The sequence below is a fragment of the Hevea brasiliensis genome, chromosome 11 (genome assembly GCF_030052815.1).
Source record: "Hevea brasiliensis isolate MT/VB/25A 57/8 chromosome 11, ASM3005281v1, whole genome shotgun sequence".
Classification (NCBI taxonomy): Eukaryota; Viridiplantae; Streptophyta; class Magnoliopsida; order Malpighiales; family Euphorbiaceae; genus Hevea; species Hevea brasiliensis.
This window is the reverse complement of record NC_079503.1, coordinates 8487654-8506798: the sequence shown is the minus strand read 5'-3', so window position 1 is coordinate 8506798 and position 19145 is coordinate 8487654.

The following is a 19145-nucleotide window of genomic DNA, read 5'->3' as shown; positions in this document are numbered from 1 at the left end:
CGTACACCATGATCACATCCTTTTCATCAAAAAAGTGATCGGCTCGGAGATCACCATGGCATCTGATAAGCTCGAAGGAGTCAGTTTGAAGGTTGTATTCTTGACTAATGGACTGCAGATCGGTTTCTTGAAGGATTGACGGCAGTTCATCCACGGCAAGATTTTCTCTCCCAAATGAATGTGTTCGTCTTGATTGTGCCGCTTGACCATGGGCTGAAGCAGAGGTCATAGGAGGCTCAGGTCGCCCACTCGACCTAATCACCTCGACTTCATTTGATGACCACAAGACATGGACGGAAGCGGGGCATGCCGCTCTCTGACCCTCAGCACCGCTCATTTTTAAAGAAATAAAAAGCTTAAGTAAGAGAAGGATTAAAGTCCTTACCGGAGTGTGATCGGTGCAGGAAAAACTTGAAGAAATAAGAGAAAGCTGAAATTGCAAGCAGAGTGTTGAAAATGGCATAGGGGAGCAACTGAGAGACCCTTCCCCTATTTATACTCGTGTGAGCATTCAATGCTCACAAAGTCCCAAGCGGATGCATTGGTAACCAAAGGATTAAATGCTTTGACTGATTCTGGAATGGGAGAGATCGGGAGAGGGGCCCGGTATGAGAGATCGGAAAAGGGGCATAATAGAGAGATTGGAAGGAATGGAAGATCGGAAAGCAAGGAGAGGATGAGAAAAATTCCAATAACCCTCTTCATAATCAGAGCCAAGGTAGTTAAAGCGTTGCAGGCAAGATCAAATCTTAACCGCACGCTTCATTTGTAGAATCGCCCGCAATATTGACAGACGCCAGGACAGTTATGACAGTCCTATGCTTCTGAATCTCCACCGTTGATCTTACTCGTAAGGACAAACCTGGAGCCCTTGGATCAAAAAGTAGACAACAGGACCGGCGCCTTTTATTCTCGACCTTCGGATCCATCTTGACAGGAAGATCCTGAGCCGTTGGATTGGAAAAGAGAAAGGACAAATATTCTGAATAGGATCTCAGTCGTCCATTCTGATTCTCTTCAATTCTCAGGCATTAGATCATGTCCTTTTAAATCCAAACCTTCTATCTCCCCAGAAAAGATCCTGACCCTTCATTAGGAGAACCCGTTCCCTATAAATACCTGCATGCAATACTGTTGAGGGACGGACGAAAAAGGTGGTGATTATAGTGGAAAGGCTCTGAAACTTGATTCAGTCTTGCTACTTTGCTATTTTAAGCTTTCAAAAATAGAGAAACTTCAGAAACTAGTTTTCTTAAGTATCTCCATTGAAGGAGTGTTGGACGCTGAAACTTTTAATTTTCAGTTTGTTCCCTACTCTGCAATACCATTTCTCAGTTTCAGTTTCATCTTCATCATCTTAATATCAACATTTTATTCTCCAAGCTTAATCTCATTCCAACCCGGTTACTGTCACTTCGGCTCAACTGCATTCTAACTTGGTATTTGTTATTTCAAAGCAAGCATTAGTCCCCAGACTATTAGCTCGCAGCTCTACAATATTTGTGGCTCTAGAATTAGTTCAATAGGCTCAATCTTCCACAGGTAAGTGTTTTAACTGCCATTTTGTTGAATGCCCTTGTAACACCCCTACTTGTATAGCCTGGTATATTTCACTGTTCCGGTGACCGGTGTCGGTCCGGACAATTAAGGGGATTAGAACCACACTTAAGACAACTAGATAAACCATAAACACAAATAATTAGTAATGTTCAATTAGTTAAGTATAAACCAGAAAAACAGAACAGAAGAAGTTAAACGAGCCGAGAGTCATAGCGATGGGTGACCTTCTCGGGAATGACTGCGAAGTCATTTTAAACTCAAATTTCTAACCATAAAAAGTGACGCTGCGGTCCTTAGGACCCTTATGAACACAGTGGAAAAGAGAAAATCATGAAAAAGAACTGTTAAGCCAATCAAATAATTAGGTCAGGGAGCCAGAAGAAATATGGAATTACTTACAAACCGGGATAAACCGGCGAGGGGCAATTTGGTTAATTGACCCTGAGAGCTGACTCTTGACCTAACTGTCAAATAAAATCAGAGAAAAGAAAATTTCGGAATCGAGAATTAAATTAAAGAACGAATAGAAAAATAGAAAAAAAAAGAGAGAAAAATGAAAAAGTAAAAAGGGTAATGACATCATGCATGACATCATGCATGATGCCATAAAAGGTATAATTAATAAATTAATTAATTAGGTTTTTGTGGTCTTCCATAAGCCAAAATGCATAAAGAAAAGAAAAGAAAAAAAAAATTTAACTAGTTATCTTCTTCATCTCCCAATTGCCGCCCCATCTTCCTCCATAAACTCCCATGAAAATCCATCATCTAAGCTTACATCTAAGCTTAAATTCCTTCACCCAATTTACATAACTCCCCTAAAAACCTCACTAGACCTTGCAATCTCAACTTAAGAACAAGAAAGAAAGAAGAAAGAAAGAGAACAATTGAAGATTTGGTGTTTAAGTTGAGGTTAGTTTGTTAACTTGTCATTTTTCCATTTTAAATGCATATGTGATGGTTGAAATGAGCTTAGAATTAATGAAATGAAATGAAAATATGGGGGAAGGACCATTATTGAATTTTCGGCCAGCTTGAAGGGGGCCATGATTTGCATGAATTTAATGGGTTTGAATGAGTTATGGACCTCCCTTAGTTGAATGATTATAGTTGGGAACTTTGAAATTACTAATGGTAATTAAGTAGTGAGATTAGGGTTTGGAGGCCTAGGGTTTTGCGGCAAATTTTGGAGAAATGCATAAATGATGACTTTGACCTATTGTGAAGTGAAAAATGGTCAATAATGACCAAAAGAGATGTGTGGGAATTGTTAGAATGGAAGTCAAATTCGTAGGGTAAATGGTCATGCTGCTGGCAGCATGACCAAGCCAACTTTGAAGGACCAAAACGGAAATTTTACAAGTCCAATTGATATGCCACCAATTGGGAATGAAAATAGACATAAAATGACACAATTTTCGTTAAGGAACCATGCCCAAAAACTGACCAAAACCTAGTGAACCAATTGACCAAAGTTGGTTAAGAGCGATCACATCAAGATAAACTGACCAAATGAACAGTAATTGTTCATTTGGTCATAACTCGAGCTAGGAAGGTCAAAATGACCTGAAATTTTACCAGTAATTAGATAAGATATAGATCTAAAACTTTCATGAAGAACACCAACCCAAATTATGCCATTAACCTAATCAAATTATTGAGCAAAGTTGAGTTACTGAACCTGTAAAACTGCAGAATTGCCATTTGAACAGTAAAGTTTCAATGGCTATAACTCTCTCTAGAAAACTTCGATTTAGGTGAATCTTGAACCGATGGAAACCTAAGACATAGTAGAACATTTCGTATGAAGGAAATTAGATCAAATTACGGACTTAACTTGATCAAATTATTGAACGAAGTTGGATAAAAAATCTTCGAGAACCAAAATTGTAGCATGAACAGTGCCCGTGAACAGTTACAAAACTCTAATTGGGGTGATTCAAAAAGGAGAATAAACTTAAGACAATGGGGAACATTTTCTATGAAGAAAGTTTTGCCCAATTCCAACAATAAAGTGACCAATGAAACAGTGCAACTTAGGACTCCAAAACTGAAATTTACCAAATTTGCCTAAAAGACTTAGGATTTGAGTAAACAACCAAAACCAACAAGTTTAGTGACCAAAATGTGGTATGTGGGTGAAGTTGGAGTTTCCATACCTATTAAGCCTTAGAAAGTCAACTATTTGACTTGAATAGTATAGTGAATAGTAACCCGGAACACAAAAATTTCAAGAACGTCGAATTTAACACGTTAGAACTAGATAAATGTGAAGCTAAATTTATTTTGGGATTTATGTTAAGTTCTAGTACTGAAACATTGTAAAATTGTGTATTTCAGTTGAAAAGAATACCGGGAAAAAACCCAAGGAACCAAGTCAAGGCCAAGATGCGACTCGCTTGAGGTTTGTGCACAACATCACTATGCTTTAAAATTTATTGATAAAGTGAATGAAATATATATTTTACTTTTGCTTTGAATTGTTGAAAGTTTATTTGTGACATTATTTATGATGTTTTGATTTAAACTGTGAAAGTTATTGTGTATATTTGAAATAGCAATGTTTAGCAAATTGTTAAGATAAGTTTTGAAACCACAGTGTCATGACCATATATTTGAACACCTCACTAGCATGACTAGTGGGGGTAATCAGCTTCGAATTTTGATTCCTTCTCTGGAGAAGTGTTGAGGTGTGCCAGTAGAAGAGGATTTGAATGGATATCCATATATTTGAGCTAGCTAGCCTTGTGATGTGATTTCTCTTTAGCCTCTGGCTATTGAGATTCTATTTGTTTCGAATGGCATGATCTAACTGTGGGTTTTATGAAATGTATTTGGATACTTCGAAATGAACTTGGTTTGCATTAAAATTTCATAATTCATATTTTGTGTTTAATGCTTATGTTTAGTCAAATTTTTAAATAAATGTGATTATATTCTGCATAAAGATTATTTTAGTATATTGTGCACCACTGAGTCCTAGTACTCGTGATATTTTTATCATTGTCGCAGATACAGAGACTAGAGGAGCAGCAGACTGAACTGCTGAGGTGTGAGGAGCTATCAGCTTAAAGTCTTCGGGTATAATTTATACCCTAATTGTAAATATTTCTTTTCATGTATGTATTGCATATAAATGTATGGACGAGCAAATGGGTCTTGAGCAGCTTGTACAAAAATTTGTATGAAGTTTGTAATAAAGTTTAGTTTGTATTTCTTTTGATGTAAATTTTGTAAGAATATACATAAATTGTGTTGTCTCTAATGAAATATGAGTACAACTATTTTATTTAATTTAAATGAAATGTATTGCTCGTATGCTAAGGATTATTGAATTTTGAACTTGAGAAATTTATTGAAATGATTGTGAAATTGATTGTGTTTGATTGTGAAATCGAAGTAGTGATTAAGAAAAACTTTTAGAACTGCTTTTTACAGGTATTTGAAGAACTGGTTTCTCAAAATACAGACAGAACTCTGTCAAAATTTTTATAAAATTTGTGAAAAACTAAAATGGACCAAAAATATTAATTAGATTTACTTTTAATCATATGTTTTAAATACCTATTAGAAAATGCTCACCACTTGTCAAAAGTAAGAAAATTGTTTAAAATCCCTTGTGGGGTACTTAATGAGTTATCCGTAGGTGAAGTTTGGTAGTTCATTAGGTATCCTACGGGATCATGTTATGCCTTACAGAGGGGTAAGGTGTGACAGCCCTTGTCTATCTTCTCTAGCTTTCCTTTTTAAAATTTCTTCTATGTTCAGTTACATTAAAATCCCAAAATAGTTGCAGTAAACTGTTATTTTGTTGAATACCCTCGGTTGGTTTTCCCCATTTTTTTTTTAAGGTTTCTTCCATATCCAGTCACATTAAATCTCAGAATAAGTTGTCTAGGCCAATAGTCATTTCCTATATTTTTTCTTATTATTATTTGCAAATCCCTTTCATCATCATCTGGTTTTTATTTTCTTCAATAGTAGATGTTCATCCCGTAGGCAACTTATAACTATTCAAAAGAGCGTAGGCATGGGTATTTCAATATGAGAGTTTCCAAAACAAATAAAAATGACAAAAAAAAAAGTTGTAACAAAAGGTCAAATAGTGGGTTAAACTAAATAAGTCTAGAGGTCGGGCCATGGAGCGAGCCTAGAGGATGATGTAATAAATCGGGAATCTGATAAGTTCAGATTCCGAGCGAGCAACCAAAGAGAGCGAACTAAAGAGTTCTGATAAAGCGATCACATAAGAGATCGGCGAGAAGTTCGGTGTCGTGTCTGCCTCTAGATAAGGCTCAGTGGGTTCAAAAATCTACACGCGGGTCTTTTGCGCCCTCGGTCACTAGATTCCTTAATTCATAAGATTGTACAATATGAAATTTTAATAAATAAGAGATCGGAGGAGAGTTCTTATCCGATTCTCAACCAAAAACTTCATTAAATATGTGGAGATCGGAGGAGAGTTCTTATCCGAGATTCCTCACGCTAAACTCTAAATTACATACTTAAAGAGATCGGAGGAGAGTTCTTATCCAATTCTCAACCAAAAACTTTATTAAATATGTGAAGATCGGAGGAGAGTTCTTATCTGAGATCCCTCTTTAAAATCTTAAACCGAATGCTTTAAGAGGTCGGGCGAGAGTTTTTACCCGATCCTCATTCAAATAAAATGCGGAGATTGGAGGAGAGTTCTTATCTGAGATCCTTCACCAAATTTTAAACCAAAAGAGATCGAGGGAGAGTTCTTACCTGATTCTCGCTTGAATTAAAACAGGGAGATCGGAGGAGAGTTCTTATCCATAATCTCCCAACCCTTAATAAATATATCTAGAGATCAGGAGAAATTCCCTGCCCGAGCTCTCTTAACAAAATTCAAACTAAATGACGTGACCCTAATACACAAGGCAAATTCACTCAAACACTTACTCACCAAAGGGCCATCTCACGAACTTGTGTTCCTAGGCAACCCAAAATAAGTGAAATATCAAACATTCCTTTATTTTGCACAAAGGATTAACATCATTATCCCAATCCCCTAATTACCCTTTTAATTCATGAAAGAGCATAAAATTAAATCTATTTACCCTCATTGAGGGACCAGGCGGGGTGCCTAACACCTTCCCCGCCCGTATGTGGACCCCAAACCTAGAATCTCTGTTTTTGAAGTGGTTTCATTTAAACTTATTTTCATAAATGGTTTTCTTTAATTTCCCTCAAAATTAAAGTGGCGACTCCTCACTCTTTCCTACTTCGGTGAGTGTTCTTCCAGGCGACCGCAAAATACCATGCGACAGTCCCAGTAAAATTGAAGCTATCCTTAATTAAAAGCCATCCAGAAATATCACAGAAGTTCATAATTTTCTGGGTTTAGCTGGATATTACCGTCGGTTTGTGAAAGGGTTTTCAATGTTGGCTTCTCCACTGACCAAACTACCTCAGAAAGATGTGAAATTTCAGTGGACGGATAAATGCCAGCAGAGTTTTGATGAATTAAAGAGATGTTTAACTAAAGCTCCAGTCCTGACTTTACCTACACCGGGTAAAGAATATACAGTTTACAGCGATGCTTCTCACAATGGGTTAGGCTGTATACTGATGCAAGATCGGAATGTCATTGCTTATGCATCACGGCAGCTGAAACCACACGAGAGAAACTACCCTACACATGACTTGGAGCTTGCAGCTATTGTATTCGCTCTGAAGATCTGGAGACATTATCTGTATGGGAAGAAGTGTTATATCTACACAGATTACAAGAGCTTGAAGTACTTGGACACCCAGAAAGAGTTGAATTTGAGACAGAGGAGGTGGTTAGAACTGATTAGAGACTATGATTATCTGATAGACTACCAGCCAGGGAAAGCTAATGTAGTGGCTGATGCCTTAAGTCGTAAGACTATGGTAAGTCTAAGAGTTTCTCCTTTGTCCATGGTACATGAGTTGAAAGCACTACAGGCTAGTTTGGAGGTTAATGATGAGGGACAGACGGTAGTTGCATGGCATGTACAGCCAGTATTGATTGATCAGATTAGAATGTCTACACAGAATGACGAGAAGTATCATAAACTGATAAAGGAAGTTCGGCAGGGCAAGAAACCCAAATTCTTGGTGAGAGATGATGGCTTACTGCTACATCAGGGCAGAATGTGCATTCCTAATGATGTTGAATTGAGACAAATCATTATGAAGGAAGCACATAAGTCTCCTTTTGCTATACACCCTGGTGGCACTAAGATGTACAGAGGGCTAAAGGAGTATTACTGGTGGATCGATATGAAAAGAGATATAACTGATTTTGTTTCCAAATGTCTAACTTGTCAGTAAGTGAAGGTAGAACATCAAGTACCAGCTGGGTTGTTACATCCATTGCTAGTACCTGAATGAAAATGGGAAAGAATAATTATGAATTTTGTGATGGGACTTCCAAGAACACAAAAGAGCTATGATGCAGTATGGGTCATAGTGGACAGATTAACCAAGTCTGCTCACTTTTTGCCAGTACAGATGGACTACAATTTAGACAGATTGGCTAAACTATACATTGATGAGATAGTAAGATTGCATGGAGTGCCAGTATCTATTGTATCTGACAGAGATCCTAGATTCACTTCTAGATTCTGGGGCAGTCTTTAAAGAGCCCTAGAAATTAGATTAAACTTCAGTATGGTATTCCACTCACAGACAGATGGCCAGTCTAAGAGGGTAATTCAGATACTGGAGGATATGCTACGGGCTTATGTAATTGAGTTTGAAGGTAGTTGGGATACACACTTGCCACTGATTGAGTTTTCTTACAACAACAGCTACCAATCAAGCATTAGGATGCCTCCATATTAGGCTTTGTATGGCAAAAAGTGCAGAACTCCTCTATGTTGGGATTAAATGGGTGAAAGAAAACTGATTGGCCCAGAGATTGTTCAGCAAACAGAGGAGAAGATCAGACTTATCAGAGATCGATTCAAAGCTGCATCAGACTGTCAGAAGTCCTACATCAATCTGAAGATGAGAGATATTGAGTACACAGTGGGTGATAAGGTATTCCTCAAGGTTTCGCCTTGGAAGAAAATTATGAAATTTGGTAGAAAGGTGAAATTGATTTCTCATTTCATTGGACCATATGAGGTTCTGGAAAGAGTGGGTCCTTTGGCATACTGATTGGCACTACCTCCAGAGTTGGAGAAGATACATAATGCTTCCATGTGTCTATGTTGAGGAGGTATAAGTTAAACTCATCTCATGTGTTACCAGTAGAAGAGATTGAGTTGAATCTAGACCTCACTTATGAGGGAGAGCCTATTGAGATTCTGGCATATGAGGTGAAACAGCTGAGGAATAAGCATATACCCCTGGTAAAAGTGTTGTGGAACCATTATTCAGGCCAGAAAGCTACTTAGGAACAATAAGAGGATATAAGGAGGCAGCATCCACAACTGTTCAGAGACTAAGAATAGGTAAAATTTGGAGACAAAATTTATTTTAAGGGAGGGAGAATTATAACACCCATATATGCATAGGTCTGTGTATTTTACTGTTTCGGTGACCAGTGTAGGTCCGGACAATTAGGAGGATTATAATCATATTTAAGACACCTCGAAAAGCCCTAAATGAAAATTTATAATGATTACCAGAATGTCAAGTATAAATAAGAAAAACAGAATATAAAAAGTTAAATGAGCCGGGAGTCATAGCGATAGGTGACCTACTGGGAAGTGACTGCGAGGTCAGTTCCAACCCTAATTTTGAATGGGACATTGTGACACCGTAGTCCTAAGAATTATTGCAAAGCTAGTGGAAAAGAGAAAATCATATAAAAGAGTTGATAAGTAGGTCAAATAATTAGATCAAGATTCTAGAAGAAATACTGAATTATTAGTAAACCGGATCAGACCGGCGAGGGGCAAATTGGTCAATTCACTCCTAGAGGTGACTCATAACCTAACTGTCTAATAAAATTTGAGAAATAAAAATTTTGAAGTATGGATTTAAATTAAAGAAGTATGGAAAAAGAAAGGAAAAGAAAAAGAAATGAAAATAGAATTATGACATCACCTACATGACCTAAGCATGAGGTCATAATTAAATTCCATTTAATTATGCTATTTGACTAAGTCAATTAAAGGGATAAAAAACCAAAAAAAATAAAAGAAAATTTTGTTATCTTCTTCACCCAACAAAGCCGGCACCTCTCTCTCTCCCACTTCTCTCACTATTTACCTCCATGGAAGCTTGATTCAAGCTTTTCAAAACCCTCATTTTGGCCATAATTTCCCTAATCTAGTAAATTAAACCTTAATCTAGCACCTTAGTTCAATTATTGATCAAGAAAAGGAAGGAGGAAAAATAGAGATTTGAAGATTGGAAATTCAAAGAAAGAGGTTAGTGTTTTAACTTTCAATTTTCTATTTAAATGCATGCTTAGCTACTTAAATTAACTTAGAAAATAAAGAAATGAAACAAATCAAACATGAGGGACACCTTTATGAATTTCGGCCAAAATGTAGTGAACTAGGGTTTACATGATTTTGATGCAATTAAAAGTGAAATTACGTTGAATTAAGTGTGTAAAGAATGTTTAGACACTTTAATTGCATGAATTACATCATTTGTGAAATTAGGGTTCTTGAACCATTGAAATTGGGGAAAATTTTGGGAAAAATTGGTAATTGATGCTATTGGACCTAATTGAGACTTGAAATAGTCAATTGGGGCCAATTAGGGTGTGTTGGAATGGTGAGAAGTAACTTTAAATTTGGATTGGTGAGAGTCAATTCTGGACAGCTAGACCTAGGTCCACTTCAGGGATCAAAATTATAATTCTATCACTCCAATTGGTGTGAGGCTAATTGGAGATGAAAGTAGACACATAATGCCACAATTTTTATGTAGAAACCCTGCCCTGAAAATGGCTTGAAGTTAGTGAACAATTAGGTAAAACTCGGAATTGGCACACTGTCACTGCGCAGAAATGACCAAATATTTGTTTATTTGGCCATAACTTGGTGTAGAAATGTCCAAATGACCTGAATTTTATACCGATGGAAAGCTAAGACATAGCACTACAACTTTTATGAAAAACACAAACCCAAATTCTGACCATAACCCATCTGAAAAGTGAGTTACAATTGGCACACCAAAACTGCCAGAACAAAATTGGTACCCAGAATTCTGGGTTAAAACCAATCTAGCCAGCCACCTTGAAATTAACATAACTTGAGCTACAAAACTCCAAATGGAGTGATTCAAAAAGGGAATTAAAGCTAAGACAATAAGGAACAGCTTTGATGAAGGAAAGTTGACCAAATTCCCACTGTAACCAGACCAATAGAACAGTAGAAAACAATGATCCAAAACTAAAAATTTAAAATTTCTCGTAGGAAGCTTAGAAATTGAAATGGCAACCAATGCCAAAAAATTAGACACTCAAAATGTGGTATGTGAGTGTACTTGAAATTCACATACCTATTAAGCATGAGAAAATCAATATTTTGACTTAAATAGTGCCATGAATGGTAACCTTAAAATGCAAAGTCTAAAGAATTCTATTTTTAGCAATTTTAGGGGTGCAATTAAGTAGGCATGAAATTATTTATTGGATTAATTATGTGACTTGATACTGAAACACTGGAAACTGTGTGTTTTAGTTGAAAAAGACATTGAGAAAGATAAGGACAAGTGAGTCAAGGCCTAGAGGCGACTCAGTCCAGGTTTGTGCACAATAACTTTAAATTATCATTTTCCCATTGAAACTTAATTAGTATTCATTGTGTTAATTATGGGTTTCGATAACTACTGTGTTGCCACTTTGTGAATGGAAAATTGACATCGGAAATTGATTGTGTTTTGCATGAAATATTTGAATAACTTGTTTTAAATTGATTTCGGATTCACACTTAGCATGATAGTATAATTATATTCCTCCTCCATTTATGAGGTTGAGATCGATTATTTTTTCTCCCTCTCTGGCTTACTAGTTGAGGTCGAGATCGAATGAGTACTCATATAGCTAGCTAGCTAGCCACCTCCCTCATTAATTTCGATTAGTGGGGTTGAGATTGCTTTGTCGTGGTGCACAACATGACATTGATCGAAAATTTTATGTCATAACCTAAGTTGTGTATGGATTGGCAACATTGTGCTTTATAAATTATTTGACAAAATAATATTATAAATGTGATTTGAGATTTGTAAAATATGATTGTGAAAGGCTTTGAATTACTGTTTATCGATGAATATTTTATTTTCCGCATCTTTAAATTTTTATTGTGCACCACTGAGTAAACGTTACTCAGCGATAGCTTTATTTGCTGTTGCTGATAAGGAAAAAGAAAAAGCAGCAGAGTGAGCTGCTAAGTTGATAAGGGCTCCACTGAAGTTTTTATACGAGTATTTATTTATACCCTTGTAAATGTAACTTGATGTAAATAATCTTTTGTTTATATGTATAAAGTAGTTAGATGAGCAGTTGTACATTTAAGTTTATAATAATATTATTTTTTATTTTTCTTCTGTAAATTAAGACTTATGTATGTAAACTTAATTTAATGCAATGTTTATGAGTTTATCGAATTATTTTGAAAAAAAAAATTGAGTTGTGAATTTTGAATTGAAATTTGATTGAATTGCATTGATTTGAGAATATATTGGCGGTTAGGGATGAGAAATGAAATTATTGAGAGTGTTTTCACTGGTTTTGAATAACTGATTTTTCTCAATTATAGATGGTACTCTATCGAAATTTTTATAAAATTTGTAAAAATTTTAAATTATTTGAAAATCTGATATGTAGTTTAACTTAAATTAAAAGTTTTTAATACATGTCAAAATCGCTCACCACCTTAAAAAGGAATGAAAATTAATTTAAAAATTATATTTAATAAATTATTGATAGATAAAATTTGATGATTCATTAAATATATTATGAGATTATATTGTGCTTTATAAAGAAATAAGGTGTGACATGACTAAAGCTCACCTGTTGTTCTGATGGAGATGCAACACATAAATGATGTATAATTGAAGGACTTTAATAAAGAAAGGGTCCAAAGGAAACCGGACACTAACTTTGAGATGCTCCTTACAAATCAGTATAGAATTATCCCAGGAGATGATGTCATCAGCTCTCATGTGGTCCTTTGGCCTGTAAGCAAGCAAATAGGGTGGCACGTGATGCTCCTCCAAAATCGCACTAATCTCATCCCGTGCACGCCCTACCTTCAGCACTAAAAAATATAAAGAAAAAAAAAAAACTAATGACCCTACAACAGTAATTTTTAGTAAATTGTAATAAATATAATAATCATCTTTTTTCTGTAAAATTATAAAATAATTATCATAATACAGATATATAGGAAAATAGGTTAATTGAATTTAGGCATAGTTATCATGAACTATTTTTTTTAGTATTAATTTTTTATTAAAGTCAAATAAAATTCTTTTTCGTTAAATTTTACTGTAGTTGCTTTATTATTTATTTATTTTTATAATTCATAATCATAAAAAAATTAAAAGATTTAGTTTTATTTATTATTATTATTATTTAAATTATTATAAAAGGTTCAATTTAATTTATTTTTTATTATATTTTATCACTTTTAAATTTTTTTATGATATTTAATTATAGCATTGCTGATGATATGAATTTCTTATTTAATGAATTATAAGAGATTAATGAATATGTAAAATGAAATAAAAATTCTAATCATAATGCACTTATATGTCAATGTGATCTTAATATATAATTTATTGTATCAAAATAAATATATAATTTACTATATTATAAAATTTTGATTTCTAAATATATTAAATAATGGGGAGGGGGATTAACTTTGGATAATTACCTTTCATTTTTAAAATTAATTATAATTATATTTTATTATTTAAATTAAATTTTAAAATTTATATAAATTTAAAATTCTTAATTTTAAAGTTCATATAAGTTTAAAATTCTTAATTCTATTTATCTTCACTTCGATTAAATATAAAATTTTATAAAAAGTAATTAATTAAAATAAGAAATTAATAAATAAAAAATAAAGCAAAATCTCACTATTATTAATGTAACATCCCTAATTTTAAAATAATTATTATATATATATATATATATATATATATATATATATATATATATATATTTTATTCTAACCCTGGTATTGTGGACTTCGCGTATGTACTTTCATTTCGTGGAAATTCGATCATCGCCTAGATCTGTAATTTCGGACCGAGCAAATAAACTGCTGGAACCATTTCAGAACCAGGTCAAGATTATAGGCTACCCCACCGTTTTCATACGTTCTGGACGCGTTCCAGTTGTTGGATTTGGCATAGGTAAACTCGAACTCTACATTACTCAATTTTTGCCTTGTACTGGGTTAGAATAAAATTTATAAAATATTCGTGGATGATAAGAAAATTACGATTCCTATTGCAATAGCCTTATAATATTGTTAAGGATCGCATGGCAGATTTATATAAGTTTTAAAGTTAGTTTGGATAGTTTTTGAAAAATATTAGTTTTAAAGTATTATAATTGAGTTGTCTGATATTGTGATTATTGCTTGGTTTGGAGGAGCCATATAATGATGATGAGATATGGATTGAGTTTAAAAGTGTTATTTGAACTATTTTGCAGGTTGGGTAGGTCATAGGTATAGGAGAGACTCTGTCAGATTTTCAGCACAGCTTAAGGCGTCTTTGGTCTTTTCTAAACTTGTATTGAGTCAAATATGTTAAATAATTGCAATAAAATTATCAAGTGAGCCGGGACAACCTTCCTCCTCTGCCTAGCTGCCGCAGCGACCTCGATTCAAGTTTGTGAGTAAAATATTAATTTTAATTATAATTTCGATATTATTATATATTCAAGCATGCCCATGCATCACTTATAAATATTAGGCATGTTTTATATTGCATTTATAATTGTTAAAATGCCATGGATGTTATTTGTGGTAATTTAGAGCAGTGTGTGTGCGTGGTTTGCGTGTGGTATGGTATTGGATATGGATAGGACGGGTAGACACGGCTTGAGAGACATTCGCTGGGACCCCGTATTTGGTTTATTAAGCGAAAGTCGGACTTGAGAGACATTCGCTGGCAGAGGTTAGATTAAGAGGGCTGTATAGGGGATCAGCTCCCATATATGTATTGCTTAACAGTGTTGGGTGTGTGAGTGCTCCAAATTGCCTTTTTGCTGTTATGATGTAAATTGTACGAAAATTATGATGATGTTGCATTTCATTCCACAGGGTGCATTAGCTTTAGATAGCTATAAAAATTGTACTTAAAATTGGTATTTTACTCTATGAGTCGAATGCTCACTCATGTTCTTCTATTTTTCCAGGCTACAGAAGGATTATTTGTTATGGCTAACCTGTTCTTCTTCTTCATAGGTCCATTGATAGTATTTAATGTATTTTGTATAATCGAGTTAAATTTTAGACTCCGCATGTGTTAGAAGTACTTATTTTTTATTTTGGGCCTGTATTATAAAAGTTATGTTGGACTTGTAAAATTAATAACTGTATGTATGATTGGATGGGATGAGGGAGCTGAGCTCCCATTGGACTTTTGATATTATGAGCATGTAGAGGGTGAGCTGAGCTCCCCAATTTATTATATATTGTGTTTACAAGTCGGGCGAGTTAAAAACTCCCCGTTGAATGGTCCATTTTATGGCCGAACTCTGTCTGGTTAAATTCTTGAAATTGAGCCCAAATGGGCCTTAGAATTGGGTTGAGGAATAGTTAGGCTTACTACAGGCCTCTGGGGCTTTAGGCTTGCCCAGGTCCTAGTGCCGGTTCGGCCCATAGGTTGAGTCATGACAAATGTGGTATCAGAGCTTAGGCTTTAGATTCATGGAAAAGTGTGCACCTAGAGTTGTCACATGCGAAGTATAGGATTCTGTTTCGTCTTTTTCTGTAATTCTTCGTTTCTAGATTCTGCATTATTCCTCCATTAATCTAAGAGTGCTTCAGTTTAGCACCTTAGTTTTGTGAAGTACATAGAAGTGTGAAATAAGAATTAGCAGACATGTTGAGGCTGCCATGGAAATACGTTCTCCAAGAAACACTATATTTCTATCAGTATGGGTCTAAGTGTTGTGCCTATCTGGTGCTAGGCACGAATACATAAAGGTGAGTTTTGATAGTATAATTGCACTAGATAACGGTGAGGATACCACTGCTGGCAGTCGTCAGTGGATGACCCAGTCAGAGTAAGTTTATGATAATAGTAGATTCAAGAGAGATAAGAGATTAGGAGACCTAGTCTGTCAGGACGTATCGTAGTAACTATATAATATTTTCAATGTCTACTTTGTAAGCTGTAAATTATAGTACTGACATGAGATTATTATGTAAAACTGCATGCATCCCCGTGGTGCTCCATAATGAGGGTGTTTGCGGATGGCCTCTGTTTTGGTACAATTATGCCAGAACAGAGTTCTATATTTGCAGAGGAGTTGGGAACTCCTAGTTAGGGATCTAGAGCTAGAATATCGAAAGGTCACAGTTGGGTGGTAACTAGAGTCAGTGACTTGGTTATCTTAGCATGAGCTAGAGTTACATCAAGAGTTGTCATCAGACCAGAGGTTTCGGATTAGTTGTAAAGTAAAGGTGATACCTATAAAGTGAGACCATCTGGTCTTCGGTATGGAATTTTGGATGATTTTTGCAGTACAACAGACATTTTGCTTAAAGCTTAGTGAGAATAGTATACCTTGTGTGTATCAGCATGGTGTAAAGTACAACCCTACTACCTATAGAAGGTCAAAATTATGAATTGATGATTTACAGAGCTATGATATGATAAGAGAGTCATTAATTTGACATGGATTTGGCAAGGTGGTAAATGTAGTACCTTTTTTACAGGAAGTTAGGGTATAGTCCTATCTTTTCAAAAGAGATAGAAGGTTATTACTGATAATAATGACTTATGGAATTGTGTCCCAGATGGGACTGTTGCGTGAGATAGAGAATTGTTAGCTCAGGTGTTCTGGAGAGGGTACAAGTTCCATGTAGGAATCATAAGATGTAAGATCAAGATATATGTAAGCCTTTAAATTGAATGACAGGTTTAGATACCTAGTATTTTAAGTTTCAGGTAATTAAATGGATATGAAAAATTATAGTTGCTATAGATCCCTTCCCTAAGGTAGTAGGAGGTAATATCTAGTCCAAAAGGGTAAGAACAAAGATCACGCAGGAGAAGTATGACTGCTATTCCCTAAGTTTATCCTTAGCTTCTTAATGCTTAAAACTAAAGTATACTCCAAATAAAGTAAAAGAAAAAGGACAAAAGTTAGCATCGATAAATCATAGAATATGTATATATATAGATGGAATGCGGTTCAAATGTAATAGGAGAGATAGCCTGAATGCCAATAGAAGTCTAGCTAGGGTAGTTAGAGGATCAATTCTGAGTAACAATGAGTTATAGATGACGTGGTAGGGATAGTGGAAAGGTATAAGTTTCTGATATGACAATCAGGTTCAAAAAGAAAATAGAGCTAAAGGATGGAAGAGTGAAAGTTCGGATTTAGATAAGATAAAAAGAGTTGGCTAAAGAATAAACTGGAAAAACAGATTAGGATAAGATTAGGAAGAATAGAGCCAAAATACCGAGGAGGTGAATGTGGTTCTAGGAAGGGTAAACGAGATAAACAAAAAAAAAAAAGGATAGAGAACGTAGAAAAGAATGGCATTAGGAAAAACATTGTTAAGTCATAGAACCCAGAAATACAGGACGTAGAGCAGGTCATAATTGATATAGTGTTAGGAGCCTGAGCCTAGAGCTTAGAGTTACAGGATCTGGATTAGACCTTATCTGTTTTCTACCCCCAAGGTAGGATAATGGGGCAATGACATAAGAACCCTTTTGATTGTTGACAGTATAATAAAAATTAGGTGAGGTGTGGGACCAAAGTAGGTAGTAACTGTTGAGCGTGCTGTGGCAACTTGAATTGTATTGTCAGATAAAGAAGCAAGATCAGTAGGAGTAAGTCAGATAAAATTCAACATAAAGGATATAAATATGCAAGATGAGGGATAATGTCACAGAGGCTTGATATTAAAATTTAGAGTTGTGAGACCTAGAGTCAAAAATTGGAGTTAGACATATATTTTCAGTGTGATTGATAGAATAATTATGTAAAAAAAAAAGAGTAATAATAAATAAATAAATAAATAAATAATAGTATGATAATATGTAGCAGAACGCTAATAATGGTCAGAATAGGACAAGATAGATATATGTGTAATTATAAGATATTGAGAAGTACATGGATTAGAGTGATTGTTGATAGGATTGGAGTATATCTGAAAGAATTTGTGAGTGCTTTTATCTTCTAGAATATAACTAAGTATAAGGAGTATTGGACAAATAATTATAAGTATGGAAGATAAATAGAGAGTAAAAAGGAAATAGTAAATTCTAAGATGATATGTCAGATAGGACAATAGTATAATAAATGGTAGATACAACAGATATCTTGTAATAACGCACAATAATTAAAAAGGAAGACTAAGGGGTATGAGCTAAATCTTATTTATCAAACAATGGTATACCATAAATGGTGGGAGAACATTTCTCCTTCTTTTCAAAATGGCTCGTGTTTCGATTATAGGAGATTATGTTAAGAAGAGAGGTCGTGTCAAAGTGACCCAATTAATTGAAAATTTGATGGGCGTTAGTACATATACAATCTTTTGAAGCAAAAATGATGATAATGGTGTACCTAATGTTAAGTATGAAAGAATGATCAGAGATGTGATAGGAGTTAAATCGAGTTAGTTACTGGGACTTACAACCCTTTTGAACTATAAGCTAGAGGAAGTGCTATTTGCTAATGTGTTACAGCGAATGAAATTGTTGCTAATGGGAAAAGTTGAGGCTGAAGTTTAGAAAGCTATGGGCAGTATATGTGATTATATTAAGGAGAATGAACACGTGAAGTATCTTGTTCAGAATTAAGGCATGACACATATTTCCCACAGCCGTGTTAGTTCGGATGGAACTAATAATTTCTGGGGCTTCTATCCATCCAGGATGAGCAATTTCCTACTAAGGCTGGTAGGGAATGATAATGTTCTGATAGGTAAGTTGGGAAAGGGGATACAAAAAGAATTTTCTATGGTTAATTACAAGTGTTACATAATGTGAAGAATGTGCTAGTAGGAGTCAATCGTAAAGTTAGAATTCTCAAAGTAATGGAACTAGTAATCAAGATAAGACTAAGAAATAAAAAAAAGAAAGTTAAAGTTGATGACGGGATGGACATCCTTGAAGAAAAATGTGTAAGGGTGAGATAGGACTAAGATTAAGGAATAAGTACAGCATGTTGAAAAGATATCAACGATAGTAGAAATAGGAAAAGAAAGTGGATAAGATCCAAAGGACAGGAAGAAAGCTCAGTAGAGCTAGTTATAATGATGAGGATAAGAAGGAATAGGTATGCTAGGAACACACTAAGAGATGTTTGAAACAAGTTATTATGAGATGATAGATTAAAGGAGTAGTAGAGCCTCGATCTAAGTGCCAATGTGTCAAAAGTAGGCCACATACTAAGAAGCCTTAGGAAGAAGTCTAGATAT